This window comes from Tachyglossus aculeatus, chromosome 11 (assembly GCF_015852505.1).
Source record: "Tachyglossus aculeatus isolate mTacAcu1 chromosome 11, mTacAcu1.pri, whole genome shotgun sequence".
NCBI lineage: Eukaryota > Metazoa > Chordata > Mammalia > Monotremata > Tachyglossidae > Tachyglossus > Tachyglossus aculeatus.
The window spans coordinates 17,731,897-17,749,063 of record NC_052076.1 but is presented as its reverse complement, the minus strand read 5'-3'; the positions used below and the strand labels follow the sequence as shown (position 1 = coordinate 17,749,063).

General features: G+C 46.7%; 1 protein-coding gene and 1 non-coding gene across 3 annotated transcripts in view; both read left to right on the top strand.

The window, feature by feature from the left end:
* The first annotated feature begins 1,512 nt into the window (after positions 1 to 1,512).
* LOC119935311 lies at positions 1,513 to 1,650 on the top strand. Its single transcript, XR_005453196.1, has one exon. It is a non-coding gene; the product is annotated as a small nucleolar RNA SNORA7 (small nucleolar RNA).
* Positions 1,651 to 17,073: 15,423 nt separating this feature from the next.
* The window catches only part of ACLY (ATP citrate lyase), a 36,673-nt gene continuing 36,579 nt past the window's right edge, over positions 17,074 to 17,167 (top strand). For both annotated transcript variants that reach the window (XM_038753526.1, XM_038753524.1), the window contains exon 1: positions 17,074 to 17,115. The gene's annotated coding sequence lies outside the window, so the exon portion shown is untranslated. The remainder of the gene's footprint in view (positions 17,116 to 17,167) is intronic.

The following is a 17,167-nucleotide window of genomic DNA, read 5'->3' as shown; positions in this document are numbered from 1 at the left end:
GGAGTCAGAGGTCATGGGTTCAAATCCCAGCTCCGCCAACTGTCAGCTGTGTGACTTTGGGCAAGTCACTTAACTTCTCTGGGCCTCAGTTCCTTCATCTGTAAAATGGGGATTAAAACTGTGAGCCCCCCATGGGACAACCTGATCACCTTGTAACCTCCCCGGATCTTAGAACAGTGCTTTGCACATAGTAAGCACTTAACAAATACCATCATTATTGTTATTATTAAGTGCTCTAGTAGATACAAGCACAATCGGGGGGGGCTCACAGTCTTAATTCCCATTTTACAGATGAGGTAACTGAGGCACAGAGAAGTGAAAGGACCTGCCCAAAGTCACACAGGTGACAATTGGCGGAGCCGGGATTTGAACCCCTGACCTCTGACCTCTGCCTCTAAAGCCCCGGCTCTTTCCACTGAGCCATGTCAGAGACTGTGAGCCCCGTGTGGGACAGGGACTCTGTGTTTAAGACAAAGTTTGGCACACAGTAAGCGCTTAAAAAATACCACAGTTATTATTATTATCCGGTCCCACTGTTGAATACTGTAACGGCCTCCTGGCTGACTTCCCTGCCTCCTGTCTCTCCCCACTCTAGTCCATACTTCACTCTGCCGTCCAGTTCATTTTTCTACAAAACCATTCAGCCCACGTTTCCCCACGCCTCAGGAACCTCCAGTGGTTGCCCATCCACCTCCACGTCAATCAATCAATCAATCAATCGTACTTATTGAGCGCTTACTGTGTGCAGAGCACCGGACTAAGCGCTTGGGAAGTCCAAGTTGGCAACATATAGAGACGGTCCCTACCCAACAGTGGGCTCACAGTCTAGAAGACATCAAAAAGAAACTCCTTACCGTTGCCTTTAAAGCAGTCCATCACCTTGCCCCCTCCTACCTCTCCTCGCTACGCTCCAATCAATCAATCGTATTTATTGAGCGCTTACTGTGTGCAGGGCACTGTACTAAGCGCTTGGGAAGTACAAGTTGGAGATGGATGGGGCTCTCCAACTACAACCCAGCCTGCGCACTTTGCTCCTCTATTGCTAACCTTCTCACTGTACCTCAATCTTGTCTATCTTGCTGCTGACCCCTCTCTCCCACGTCTTGCCTCTGGCCTGAAATGCCCTCCCTCTCATATCATCAATCATATTTATTGAGCGCTTACTATGTGCAGAGCACTGTACTAAGCGCTTGGGAAGTACAAATTGGCAACATATAGAGACAGTCCCTACCCAACAGTGGGACAGACAATTGCTCTCCCCCCATTCAAAGCCTTATTGAAGGCCTCGTGTCCAAGAGGCCTTCCCTGACTAAGCCCACTTTCCATTTTCTTCCACTCCCTTCTGCATCGCCTTGACTTCCTCCCTCTACTCATCCCTCTGTCCCAGACCCACAGCACTTAAGTACCTATTCACAATTTATTTATTTATATTAATATCTGTCTCCCGCTCTTGACTGTAAGCTCATCGTGGGCTGGGAATGCGTCTTATATTGTACTCTCCCAAGCGCTTAGTCCCTCTCGGAATCGCACCTGGGGAGTTTCTAGTACTCTTCTAGTCTCAGATATGGGAGGGAGAGCCAAGAAGAGGCCATCCCATTCCATTCCTGGCTTGGGCAGTGGCTAGTGACTGGAAGACAATCTCCTACAAGTCAAAACTCACCTGTGTTGGGCAGCAGCGGCATGGGAAAGAGTTGAGGATGGAGACTCAAGTTTACTCCTCGGAAGAAGGCGATGATAAACCCCTTATTTAATTTTACCGAGAAAACCCTATGGATACGCTACCAGAACAATCGCAGTTGGACGTGGGACCTTCTGGGAGAAATGTGTCCACGAAGTCGCTATGGGTTGGAGATGACTCAAAAGCATAAGACAAGAAGCGCTTAGTACAGTGCGCTGCACACAATAAGCTCTCAACACGAGTGATTGGTTGCCTGATGTAGGACCTTGGGCAAATCACTTCTCTGGGCCTCAGTTACCTCATCTGTAAAATAAGAGATTAAGACTGTGAGCCCAATGTGGGACATGGACTGCGTCCAACCTGATTAACTGGTATCCACCCCAGCGCTTAGAACGGTGCTTGGCACATAGTAAGCGCTCTAAGTGCTATAATTGGTAGTGTTATTTTACAGTTGAGGTAATTGAGGCACAGAGAAAGGAAGCAACTTGCCCAAGGTCACACAGCAGGGAAGTGGCGGAACCAGGATTAGAACCCAAGTCCTTCCGACTCCCAGGCTCCGGCAATTATTCATTCATTCATTCATTCGTATTTATTGAGCGCTTACTGTGTGCAGAGCAGTGTACTAAGCGCTTGGGAAGTCCAAGTTGGCAACATCTTAGAGACGGACCCTACCCAACAGCGGGCTCACAGCCTAGAAGGGGGAGACAGACAACAAAACAAAACATATTAACAAAATAAAATAAATAGAATAAATATGTACCAATAAAATAAATACAGTAATAAATACGTACAAACATATATACAGATGCTGTGGGGAGGGGCAATTAGGCCACGCTGCTTCTCAGTACAGTGCTTAGCCTATAGTAAGCACTTTAAAACTATTGTTATTGTTTTATTATTATAATTAGCGGTGGAGGAGGTTTGGAGGAAGATTCACAGGTCCTATCCATGTGGCTGGAGGAGCTCGGGTTTGCTAGGGGCTTACAAGAAAGGCCCAGGCTGGACCTTGCGGGGAGGCCGTGTTGTGTGTCGGGCTGTTATCTGTTGCGTTGCATGTGATGCATCCAATTCTAAACCGCGTCCTAACCCCCACCCAGTAGATCATCATCATCATCATCAATCGTATTTATTGAGCCCTTACTCTGTGCAGAGCACTGGACGAAGCGCTTGGGAAGTACAAATTGGCAACATATAGAAACAGTCCCTACCCAACAGCGGGCTCACAGTCTAAAAGGGGGAGACGGAGAACAAAACCAAACATACTACCAAAATAAAATAAATAGAATAGATATGTACAAGTAGAATAAATAGAGTAATAAATATGTACAAACATACATACATATATACAGGTGCTGTGGGGATGGGAAGGAGGTAAGATGAGGGGGATGGAGAGGGGGAGAGGAAGGAAATGAGCTCACGAAACCGTGGCAGCCTGTTTGGTCATCAGCAAACCTGCTACAGAAAAAATGTAAAATCCCGAAATATCCACTCACGTCCCCCCCCCCCTTCCCCTGGCTTTTTGATTTTGACGGTGCGGTCCCTCGTGTCCCCTCCCACCCAGAGGAGGGGAATGGAGGAGGGGGGCCCAAGGGCGGGTCACTGCAGTAGCCCCTGCAGACTGCTCTCTCAGCCAAGAGCCCGGTGGGCTGGTAGCCAGAGCCGCACCCGGCCCCATCTCGGAGATTACTCATTCTGGGGGCGTCCAGAGGCCAGGCTCTGGACTCCTCGGCTCATGAAGTAAGGCTCCTCTCCCTTCTGGAAGGCCCAGGGGACGTGGGCCTGGATGGTGACCCCAAGATGACCAGTCCCTGTGTCAGAGGAAGGGCTGGACAGGGGTCAGAGGCCTGAGAGGGCTCAGTCCTGCGGTCTGCCGTTCCGTCACGGCCTGTATATATGTATATATGTTTGTACCTATTTATTACTCTATTTATTTATTTATTTTACTTGTACATATCTATTCTATTTATTTTATTTTGTTAGTGTGTTTGGTTTTGTTCTCTGTCTCCCCCTTTTAGACTGTGAGCCCACTGTTGGGTAGGGACTGTCTCTCTATATTGCCAATTTGTACTTCCCAAGCACTTAGTACAGTGCTCTGCACATAGTAAGCGCTCAATAAATACGATTGATGATGATGATGATGAAGTAAGGCTCCTCTCCCTTCTGGAAGGCCCAGGGGACGTGGGCCTGGATGGTGAGCCCAAGATGACCAGTCCCTTTGTCAGAGAAAGGGCTGGACAGGAGTCAGAGGCCTGAGAGGGCTCAGTCCTGCGGTCTGCCGTTCCGTCACGACCTGTATATATGTATATATGTTTGTACATATTTATTACTCTATTTATTTATTTATTTATTTTACTTGTACATATCTATTCTATTTATTTTATTTTGTTAGCATGTTTGGTTTTGTTCTCTGTCTCCCCTTTTAGACTGTGAGCCCACTGTTGGGTAGGGACTGTCTCTATATATTGCCAATTTGTACTTCCCAAGCGCTTAGTACAGTGCTCTGCACATAGTAAGCGCTCAATCAATACGATTGATGATGATGATGATGATGAAGTAAGGCTCCTCTCCCTTCTGGAAGGCCCAGGGGACGTGGGCCTGGATGGTGACCCCAAGATGACCAGTCCCTGTGTCAGAGGAAGGGCTGGACAGGGGTCAGAGGCCTGAGAGGGCTCAGTCCTGTGGTCTGCCGTTCCGTCACGGCCTGTATATATGTATATATGTTTGTACCTATTTATTACTCTATTTATTTATTTATTTATTTATTTATTTTACTTGTACATATCTATTCTATTTATTTTATTTTGTTAGCATGTTTGGTTTTGTTCTCTGTCTCCCCTTTTAGACCGTGAGCCCACTGTTGGGTAGGGACTGTCTCCATATATTGCCAATTTGTACTTCCCAAGCGCTTAGTACAGTGCTCTGCACATAGTAAGCGCTCAATAAATACGATTGATGATGATGATGATGATGATGGTGACCCCAAGATGACCAGTCCCTGTGTCAGAGGAAGGGCTGGACAGGGGTCAGAGGCCTGAGAGGGCTCAGTCCTGCGGTCTGCCGTTCCGTCACGGCCTGTATATGTGTATATATGTTTGTACCTATTTATTACTCTATTTATTTATTTATTTTACTTGTACATATCTATTCTATTTATTTTATTTTGTTAGCATGTTTGGTTTTGTTCTCTGTCTCCCCTTTTAGACTGTGAGCCCACTGTTGGGTAGGGACTGTCTCTCTATATTGCCAATTTGTACTTCCCAAGCACTTAGTACAGTGCTCTGCACATAGTAAGCGCTCAATAAATACGATTGATGATGATGATGATGATGAAGTAAGGCTCCTCTCCCTTCTGGAAGGCCCAGGGGACGTGGGCCCGGATGGTGACCCCAAGATGACCAGTCCCTGTGTCAGAGGAAGGGCTGGACAGGAGTCAGAGGCCTGAGAGGGCTCAGTCCTGCGGTCTGCCGTTCTGTCACGGCCTGTATATATGTATATATGTTTGTACCTATTTATTACTCTATTTATTTATTTATTTATTTATTTTACTTGTACATATCTATTCTATATATTTTATTTTGTTAGTATGTTTGGTTTTGTTCTCTGTCTCCCCCTTTTAGACTGTGAGCCCACTGTTGGGTAGGGACTGTCTCTCTATGTTGCCAATTTGTACTTCCCAAGCGCTTAGTCCAGTGCTCTGCACATAGTAAGTGCTCAATAAATACGATTGATGATGATGATGATGATGATGATGATGAGAGAACGTCTGGTCTGGGCTGACGTCACGGGCCCAGACCAGCCCCTGTCCGGCCGCAGCTGATTTAGGGGATGAAGGAGTCACCCGATGTCTTCCCTTACCTCTCTGATTTTTTACTATAACTCAGCCCACACACCTTGTTCCTCTATTACCCATCTACTCACGCTGTACCTTCATCCAGATTATCTTGCCGCCAACCCCTGGCCCACATCCTGCCTCTGGCCTGTAAATTCATTGTGAGCAGGGAATGTGTCTCTTTATTGTTATATTGTACTCTCCCAAGTGCTTAGCAATAATAGTAATAATGATGGCATTTATTAAGCGCTTACTATGTGCAAAGCACTGTTCTAAGCGCTGGGGAGGTTACAAGGCGATCAGGTTGTCCCACGGGGGGCTCACAGTCTTAATCCCCATTTTACAGATGAGGTCACTGAGGCCCAGAGAAGTGAAGTGACTTGCCCAAAGTCACACAGCTGACAGTTGGCAGAGCCGGGATTTGAACCCATGACCTCTGACTCCAAAGCCCGGGCTCTTTCCTACTGAGCCACGCTGCTTCTCTGATAATAATGGTGATAGTAATAATAATGATGGCATTCATTAAGCGCCTACTATGTGCAAAGCACTGTTCTAAGCGCTGAGTACAGTGCTCTGCACAGAGTAAGTGCTCAATAAATACGATTTGATTTTGTTAATATGTTTTGTTTTGTTGCCTGTCTCCCCGTTCTAGACTGTGAGCCTGCTGTTGGGTAGGGACCGTCTCTATGTGTTGCCGACTTGTACTTCCCAAGCGCTTAGTCCTGTGCTCTGCACACAGTAAGCGCTAAATAAATACGATTGGAACGAATGAATGAATGACTGGATGAAGGAATGAAGGAATGAATGACCTTGAACGCCAGTGCTTAGAACAGTGCTTTGCACATAGTAAGTGCTTAACAAATGCCATTATTATTATTATTATTATTATCCCTCTTCATATCTGACAGACCACCACTCTCCCCACCTTCAAAGCCTTACTGAAAGCATGTATCCTACAAGAGGCCTTCCCTGACTAATCCCTCATTTCATCAACCGTATTTATTGAGCACTTACTATGTGCAGAGCACTGTACAAAGCGCTTTCCTTTTCTCCCAGTCCCTTCTGTGTTATCCTTGCATTTACGCCCTTTATTCACCCCATTCTCAGCAGTTATTTACACACCCATAACTTATTTGTATTAACGTCTCTCTCCCCCACTAGATCGTAGGCTTCTTGTGGGTGGGGAACGTGTCTACCGACTCAGTTATATCGTACTCTCCCAAGTGTTGAGTACGGTGCTCTTCACACAGAAAGCGCTCAATAAATTTGATTGATCGATCGATCAGCGGGATCAGAGGCACCCAAAACCTCCCGCCCCACCAATTGGTGTGGCCAGTACTCCTTGAGGGATGGGCCGTTTCTCCAAATTTCAAAACATCCTTGACGTCAGGGAGGGCCAGTGGGGCAGGGGGAGGGATTCCCTGAAAATCCAGGGATGGAGGAGAACACCCACATGTGGGGCTGGAGCGTGGAGAGGCCAAACACTTCAGATCCAAGGGTGAAACTGATGGATTTCAGTCGTTTTTGGGGGGGTGGGTCTCCCCTATTGGTGGAGGAACGGGGAGGGATGATGGAAGAGAAGAGAGGGAGGAGACCCAGGGAGGGTGGAGATGGAGAGGAAACAGGCCGGGTTGGGGAGCAGAAGAAGGAGCGAGACAGAGAGCCAGAGGAGAGCTGAATCACGTCTTCCCTGCCTCGCATTCCCACTGTTGACCTTATGAGCCTCGGTCTCAGGCTGCTTATGTGGGTCATATGAGTCCAACTTCCCAGCTGGACTCTTCCCATCAAAGTGGCTCTATCCCCTGCAGCCCCGAGGCTCAGAGGGCTGGGGTGGGCAGGATTTCCTCACAGCCTGGGGCCTTGCCAGCTCTGTATTCTATTTATTTTATTTTGTTAGTATGTTTGGTTTTGTTCTCTGTCTCCCCCTTTTAGACTGTGAGCCCAATGTGGGGTAGGGACTGTCTCTATATGTTGCCAATTTGTACTTCCCAAGCACTTAGTATGGTGCTCTGCACATAGTAAGCGCTCAATAAATACGATTGATGGTGATGATGATGATGGAAGCATTGGGAACAGAGTGGAGGTGGGAGAGAGTCAGACGTGGCGTCGAAGAGAAGGAGAGTGGGAGAGCAGAAAGGTATCCCCTCCCTCAATTCACGATGTCTAGGGGATATCTCTCCGGCCCCTCGCCCATGAGAAGCTGCGTGGGCTGTGCTGGAAATGTGCTCTCTCTAATCCTGGCTCTGCCCCTTGCCCTCTGTGTGACCTTGGACGAGTCACTTGACTTCTCTGTGCCTCACTTCTCTCATCTACAAAATGGGGATTCAATACCTGTTCTCCCTCCCACTGAGACCGTGAGCCCCACGTGGCACCTGATGATCTTGTATCTACCCCAGAGCTTAGTGCAATGCCTGGCAATAGTAAACGCCCAGCAAATACCGCAATTATTATTCTTTTAAGGTTTAGTACCATGCTTAGCACATAATTAGCGTTTAGTGGATACCACCATTATTGTTGTTATAATTACCAGTCCTGGCCCTTATCTCGCTCTCCCAGCGACCACCCAAGGGGTGGCCTGGGGTGGAAGTTTGTGTGTCTACTGGGATATGTTGCAATTAGCACCAGTGCCAGGGGTGAGGATCATCATCATCAATCGTATTTATTGAGTGCTTACTGTGTGCAGAGCACTGTACTAAGCGCTTGGGAAGTCCAAGTTGGCAACATATAGAGACAGTCCCTAACCAACAGTGGGCTCACAGTCTAAAAGGGGGAGACAAAACCAAACATACGAACAAAATAAAATAAATAGAATAGATATGTACAAGTAAAATAAATGAATAATAGAGTAATAAATATGTACAAACATATATACATATATACAGGTGCTGTGGGTAAGGGAAGGAGGTAAGATGGGGGAATGGAGAGGGGGACGAGGGAGAGAGGAAGGAAGGGGCTCAGTCTGGGAAGGCCTCCTGGAGGAGGTGAGCTCTCAGTAGGGCTTTGAAGGGAGGAAGAGAGCTAGCTTGGCGGATGGGCAGAGGGAGGGTATTCCGGGCCCGGGGGATGACGTGGGCCGGGGGTCGATGGCGGGACATCACAGAGGATGGGCCTTGGCCCTTACCTGGGGCCCAGGTGGAGAATGGGCGATTCTGCTTTTGGCCCAGGCCCATGGTGGGAGGGAAAGGGGCTTACCTTGGACTGTCTCTCTGCTGGGAGAGGCTGGGGGCAGGGAACCTTGGAAAAAAAAAATCAGGCGATCAGTACTATTTACTGAGTGCAATTTACTCTGTGCAATAGAGTTAGTGGACAAGATCCCTGAAGATCTGGGGGAGCCTGAGGTCTCCTTCTGGGGAGAGGTAACGAATGCTGTCTGGGGACAATGCATTTCTCACTTGATTTCATCAATCTCGCCACCAACCTCTTGTCCACGTCCTGCCTCTGGCCTAAAATACCCTCCCTTCTCATACCCGACAGACAGTTTCTTCTCGTCCCCCCTTCAAAACCTTACTGGAGGCCCATCCCCTCCAAGAGGCCTTCCCTGCCTAAACCCTCCTTTTCTTTTCTTTCCTTTGACGTCGCCCTGACTGGCTTCCCTCCTTCATCTCTCCGTTCCAGCCCCACAGCAGTACACAGCTGTAATTGATTTATGTTATTTTATTTATTATTTATATTAATGGATGTCTCCCCCTATAGACTGTAAGCTCGTTGAGGGCGGGGAATGTGTCTGTTTTATTGTTACATTGTACTCTCCCAAGCACCTAGTACAGTGTGCTAGAGTGTGCACAGTCTAGAAGGGGGAGCCAGAGAACAAAACAAAACATATTAACAAAATAAAACGAATAGAATAAACATGTCCAAATAAAATAAATAAATAAATAGAGTAATAAATACGTACAAACATATATGCACAGTTAAGCGCTCAATACAAATGACTGGAGGACACCGGGACATGTGGACACCTTGAACACCGAGTGCCACGTTCTTTTCTTTCTTCGACGGTATTTGCTGAGCGCTTACTGTTACTTACTGAGCGCTTTACTGGAGTCCTTCCAAATTTCAAAACGCCCTTGACGTCAGGGAGGGTCGGAGATGGAGGAGAACGCCCACATGTGAGGCTGGAGCGTGGAGAGGCCAAACACTCCAGATCCAAGGGTGGAATTGATGGATTTCAGTCGTTTTTTACTGATGGAGGAGCGGGGAGGGGTGGTGGAAGAGAAGGGAGGTCAAACACGACAGTGGATAGAGCACGGGCCTGGGAATAAAAACAAAAAACAATGGAGCTCACAGTCTTCATCCCCATTTTACAGATGAGAGAACTGAGAGGTTAAGTGACTTGCCCAGGTTCACACAGCAGACAAGTGGCAGAGATGGGATTAGAACCCACATCCTCCATTCATTCATTCATTCATTCATTTAATCGTATTTATTGAGCTCTTACTGTGTGCCGAGCACTGTACTAAGCGCTTGGGAAGTCCAAGTTGGCAACATATAGAGACGGTCCCTACCCAACAGCGGGCTCACAGTCTAGAAAGGGGAGACAGAGAACAAAACAAAACACATTAACAAAATAAAATGAATAGAATAAACTTGTACAAATGAAATAGAGTAATAAATACGTACAAACATATATGCAGAGCACTGTAATAATAATAATAATGATAGCATTTATTAAGCGCTTATTAGGTGCAAAGTTCTGTTCTAAGCACTTGGGAGGTTACAAGGTGATCAGGTTGTCCCACGGGGGGTTCACAGTCTTAATCCCCATTTTACAGATGAGGTTAACTGAGGCCCAGAGAAGTGAAGTGACTTGCCCAAAGTCACACAGCTGACAATTGGCAGAGCCGGGATTCGAACCCATGACCTCTGACTCTAAAGCCCGGGCTCTTTCCTCTGTACTAAGCACTTGGGAAGTACAAGTTGGTAACATATAGAGACGGTCCCTACCCAATAGCGGGCTCACAGTCTTGTTCGTAGTTATTACTCTATTTATTTATTTATTCTACTTGTACGTATCTATTCTATTTATTTTATTTTGTTAATATGTTTTGTTTTGTTGTCTGTCTCCCCCTTCTAGACTGTGAGCCCGCTGTTGGGTAGGGACCGTCTCTAAGATGTTGCCAACTTGTACTTCCCAAGCGCTTAGTACAGTGCTCTGCACACAGTAAGCGCTCAATAAATACGATTGATTGATTGATTGATAGAAGGGGGAGGCAGACAACAAAACAACACATATTAACAAAATAAAATAAATAGAATAGTAAATGCGTACAAGTAAAATAAGTAGAGTAATAAATCTGTACAAATATATATATAGGTGCTGTGGGGAGGGGAAGGAGGTAGGGCCGGGGGGATGGGGACTCACCAAGCCTGTGCTCTTGTCACTTAGCGCTTAAGCGCTTAGTACAGTGCTCTGCACACAGTAAGCGCTCAGTAAATACATACATAAATAATATATTTATATAAAATATAAAAATATAAATATAAATATTTATAAAAATATATATTTATATTTATAAAAAATATAAAAATAAATACAGTTGATTGTCACTAGGCCATGCTGCTTCAGTATTAATTATTCCATATTAATCAGTATTAATTAAGGGCTCAATTTATTGAGCACTCACTATGTGCAAAGCACTCTACTAAGTGCTTGGGAGAGTACAATAAAGCAACAAACAGACATATTCTTGCCCACAAGGAGCTCACGGTCTAGAGTATCTCCCCCAGCGCTTAAAATAATAATAATAATTGTGGTATTTGTTAAGTGTTTACTATGTGCCGGGCACTGTACTAAGCGCTGGGGTGGATACCAGCAAATCGAGCTGGACGCATGTGGGGCTCATAGCCTCAATCCCCGTTTTACAGATGAGGTAACTGAGGCCCAGAGAAGTGAAGTGACTTCCTCAAGGTCACACAGCAGTCATTCATTCATTCATTCAATCGTATTTATTGAGCACTTACTGTGTGCAGAGCACTGTACTAAGCGCTTGGGAAGTACAAGTTGGCAACATGAGTGGCGGAGCAGGGATCAGAACCCACAACCTTCTGGCTCCCGGTCCCCAGGCTTTATCCACTACGCCATGCTGCTCCCCATGTGAAAGAGCCCGGGCTTTGGAGTCAGAGGTCATGGGTTCAAATCCCGGCTCCGCCAATTAATAATAATAAATAATAATAATAATAATAATAATAATAATGGCATTTGTTAGGCGCTTACTATGTGCAAAGCACTGTTCTAAGCGCTGGGGGGGATACAATGTGATCATGTTGTCCCACGTGGGGCTCACAGTCTTAATCCCCATTTTTACAGATGAGGGAACTGAGACTCAGAGAAGTTAAGTGACTTGCCCAAGGTCACACAGCAGACTTGTGGTGGAGTCAGGATTCGAACCCCTGACCTCTGACTCCAAAGCCCATGCTGAGCCACGCTGCTTCTCTAATTGCCTCTCTAATTGCCAATTGTCAGCTGGGTGACTTTGGGTGAGTCACTTCACTTCTCTGTGCCTCAGTTACCTTATCTGTCAAATGGGATTACGACTGTGAGCGCCCCCGTGGGACAACCTGATCACCTTGTAATTTCCCCAGCGCTTAGAACAGTGCTTTGCACATAGTAAGCGCTTAATAAATGCCATTATTATTATTATTATTATGTAGGCCAACCTGATTACCTCATATCATGAGAAGCAGCTTGGCTCAGTGGAAAGAGCCCGGGCTTTGGAGTCAGAGGTCACGGGTTCAAATTCCGGCTCCGCCACTTATCAGCTGTGTGACTGTGGGCAAGTCACTTCACTTCTCTGGGCCTCAGTTACCTCATCTGTAGAACAGTGCTTTGCACATAGTAAGCGCTTAATAAATGCCATTATTATTATTATTATAAAATGGGGTTGAAGACTGTGAGCCCCCCATGGGACAACCTGATCATCTTGTATTATTATTATTATTATTATTATTATTATTATGAAATGGGGTTGAAGACTGTGAGCCCCCCGTGGGACAACCTGATCATCTTGTAACCTCCCCAGCGCTTAGAACAGTGCTTTGTACATAGTAAGCGCTTAATAAATGCCATTATTATTATTATTATTATTATTGTTATAAAATGGGGTTGAAGACTGTGAGCCCCCCGTGGGACAACCTGATCATCTTGTAACCTCCCCAGCGCTTAGAACAGTGCTTTGCACATAGTAAGCGCTTAATAAATGCCATTATTATTATTATTATCTACCCCAGCGCCCAGAACAGCCCTTGGCACCTAGTAAGCGCTTACCAAATCCCATCATTATTATTAAATACGATTGCATACAAATTAATTACGTTGGCGTCTGTGCCCACAGCGTGGGCAGGGCGGCCACCGGGAAGCTGCTCTGGGACTGAGTGATATGGGGTCAGGTGGGTAGAGTGGCTCAGAGGAAAGAGCCCGGGCTTGGGAGTCAGAGGTCGTGGGTTCTAATCCTGCCTCCGCCACTTGTCAGCTGTGTAAACTTGGTCCTTTCACTTCTCTGTGCCTCAGTTCCTTCATCTGTAAAATGGGGATGAAGACTGTGAGCCCCACATGGGCCAACCTGATCACCTTGTATCCTTCCCAGCGCTTAGAACAGCGCTTGGCACATAGTAAGTGCTTAACAAATGCCATTATTAGAGCCCACTGTTGGGTAGGGACTGTCTCTATATGTTGCCATCTTGTACTTCCCAAGCGCTTGGTACAGTGCTCTGCACACAGTAAGCGCTCGATAAATGCGATTGATTGATTATTAACAATAATCCCAGCTCCACCACTTGTCAGCTGTGTGACTTTGGGCAAGCCACTTAACTTCTCTGTGCCTCAGTTCCTTCATCTGTAAAATGGGGATGAAGACTGTGAACCCCACATGGGACAACCTGATCACCTTGCATCCTCCCCAGCGCTTAGAACAGTGCTTGGCACATAGTAAGTGCTTAACAAATGCCATTATTATTATTATTATTAATAATCCCAGCTCCACCACTTGTCAGCTGTGTGACTGTCTTCACTTCTCTGCGCCTCAGTTACCTCATCTGTAAAATGGGAATGAAGACTGTGTGGGACCACCTGATTACCTTGGATCTACCCCAGCGTTTAGGACAGTGTTTGCCACCTAGTAAGTGCTTAACAAATACTGACATTATTCCCCTTTCTAGACTGTGAGCCCATTGTTGGGTAGGGACCGTCTCTACACGTTGCTGAATTGTACTCTCCCAAGCACTTAGTCCAGTGCTCTGCACACAGTAAGCGCTCAATAAATACTATTGAATGAATGAATGAATGCTCTGCACACAGTAAGTGCTCGATCAATCCGACTGAATGCATGAAGGAGTGCTCTGCACACAGTAAGCGGTCAATCAGTCGGATGGGCTGAATCAATACGAATGAATGAATGATGGGTGGATGGATGGATGGATGGATGGATGAATGAATGCTCTGCACACAGTAAGCGCTCGATCAATCCGACTGAATGAATGAAGGAGTGCTCTGCACACAGTAAGCGCTCAATCAGTCGGATGGACTGAATCAATATGAATGAATGAATGAATGAATGAATGAATGCTCTGCACACAGTAAGCGCTCGATCAATCCGACTGAATGATGAAGCAGTGCTCTGCACGCAGTAAGCGCTCAATCAGTTGGATGGGCTGAATCAGTACAAGTGAATGAATGAATGAATGAATGGATGGATGGATGGATGAATGAATGAATGAATGAATGAAGGAGTGTTCTGCACACAGTAACTGCTCAATCAGTCGGATGGGCTGAATCAATACGAATGAATGAATGGATGGATGGATGGATGGATGGATGGGTGACTGAAAGAATGAATGAATGAATGCTCTGCACACAGTAAGCGCTCCGATCAATCCGACTGAATGAATGAATGAGTGCTCTGCACACAGTAAGCGCTCAATCAGTCGGATGCACTGAATCAGTACGAATGAATGAATGAATGAATGAACGAGTGAATGAATGCTCTGCACACAGTAAGCGCTCGATCAATCCGACTGAATGAATGAAGGAGTGCTCTGCACACAGTAAGCGCTCAATCAGTCGGATGGACTGAATCAGTACGAATGAATGAATGAATGAATGAGTGAATGAATGCTCTGCACACAGTAAGCGCTCGATCAATCCGACAATGAATGAAGGAGTGCTCTGCACACAGTAAGCACTCAATCAGTCGGATGGGCTGAATCAATACGAATGAATGAATGAATGAATGAATGGATGGATGGATGGTTGGATGAATGAATGAATGAATGCTCTGCACACAGTAAGTGCTCGATCAATCCGACTGAATGAATGAAGGAGTGCTCAGCACACAGTAAGCGCTCAATCAGTCGGATGGGCTGAATCAATACGAATGAATGAATGAATGAATGAATGAATGAATGCTCTGCACACAGTAAGCGCTCAATCAGTCGGATGGGCTGAATCAATACGAATGAATGAATGAATGAATGGATGGATGAATGAATGGATGGATGAATGAATGAATGCTCTGCACACAGTAAGCGCTCGATCAATCCGACTGAATGAATGGAGTGCTCAGCACACAGTAAGCGCTCAATCAGTCGGATGGGCTGAATCAGTACGAATGAATGAATGAATGAATGAATGCATGCATGCATGCATGAATGAATGCTCTGCACACAGTAAGCGCTCGATCAATCCGACTGAATGAATGAAGGAGTGCTCTGCACACAGAAAGCGCTCAATCAGTCGGATGGACTACAAATGATGATGATGATGGCGTTTATTAAGCGCTTACTATGTGCAAAGCACTGTTCTGAGCGCTGGGGAGGTTACAAGGTGATCGGGTTGTCCCAGTCTTCATCCCATTTTCCAGATGAGGGCACTAAGGCCCAGAGAAGCGAAGTGACTGACTGACTGACAATGAATGAATGAATGCATGAATGAATGCTCTGCACACAGTAAGCGCTTGATCAATCCGACTGAATGAATGGAGTGCTGTGCACACAGTAAGCGCTCAATCATCAGTTGGATGGGCTGAATCAATACAAATGAATGAATGAATGAATGGATGAATGAATGCTCTGCACAAAGTAAGTGCTCGATCAATCCGACTGAATGAATGAATGAGTGTTCTGCACACAGTAAGCGCTCAATCAGTTGGATGGACTGAATCAATACGAATGAATGAATGATGGATGATGGATGGATGGATGGATGAATGAATGGATGAATGAATGAATGAATGCTCTGCACACACTAAGCGCTCGATCAATCCGACTGAATGAATGAAGGAGTGCTCTGCACACAGTAAGTGCTCAATCAGTCGGATGGGCTGAATCAATATGAATGAATGAATGGATGGATGGATGGATGAATGGATGGATGAATGAATGAATGCTCTGCACACAGTAAGCGCTCCATCAATCCGACTGAATGAATGAAGGAGTGCTCAGCACACAGTAAGCGCTCAATCAGTCGGATGGGCTGAATCAATACGAATGAATGAATGAATGAATGAATGAATGCTCTGCACACAGTAAGCGCTCAATCAGTCGGATGGGCTGAATCAATACGCATGAATGAATGAATGAATGAATGAATGAATGAATGAATGAATGGATGGATGAATGAATGAATGCTCTGCACACAGTAAGCGCTCGATCAATCCGACTGAATGAATGAAGGAGTGCTCAGCACACAGTAAGCGCTCAATCAGTCGGATGGGCTGAATCAGTACGAATGAATGAATGAATGAATGCATGCATGCATGAATGAATGCTCTGCACACAGTAAGCGCTTGATCAATCCGACTGAATGAATGAAGGAGTGCTCAGCACACAGTAAGCGCTCAATCAGTCGGATGGGCTGAATCAGTACGAATGAATGGATGGATGGATGGATGGATGAATGAATGGATGAATGAATGGATGAATGAATGAATGCTCAGCCCACTGTAAGCGCTCGATCAATCCGACTGAATGAATGAAGGAGTGCTCTGCACACAGTAAGCGCTCAATCAGTCGGATGGGCTGAATCAATGCGAATGAATGAATGGATGGATGGATGGATGAATGAATGAATGGATGGATGGATGGATGAATGAATGCATAAATGAATGCTCTGCACACAGTAAGCGCTCGATCAATCCGACTGAATGAATGAAGGAATGCTCTGTACACATAGTAAGCCCTCAATCAGTCGGATGGACTGAATCAGTACGAATGAATGAATGAATGGATGGATGGATGGATGGATGAATGAATGAATGATGCTGCTGCTGCTGATTGGGCGGTGTCCCCCGGGCGGGCCGGGAGCCCTCCGCCCCTCCCCCCCCCGCCATCAGGCCACCTCCCGCCGCCCCGTCTCCCCACCGCAGGCCCCGCCCCCTCGCGCGGCCATGGCGCCCGGGCGCCCCGCAACGGCGCGGGACTACAAGTCCCAGCAGCCCCCTCGCGCGGGGGCGGGGCCCTCGGCAGCCAATGGGGCGCGCGCTCCGGGCCCCGGGGGGACCAATCCCCGCCCTCCCCGCCGCTTGGGGGGGCGGGGCCGGGCCCGGGACAAAAACAGCGCCGCCGCTGGCGGGGCGGGGCGTCGGCGGCGGGAAGGACCGGCGTGGCCAGCGGAGAGGTGAGGCTCCCCCGGGCCCTGTTTTAGACTGGAAGCCTGTTGTCTACATGTG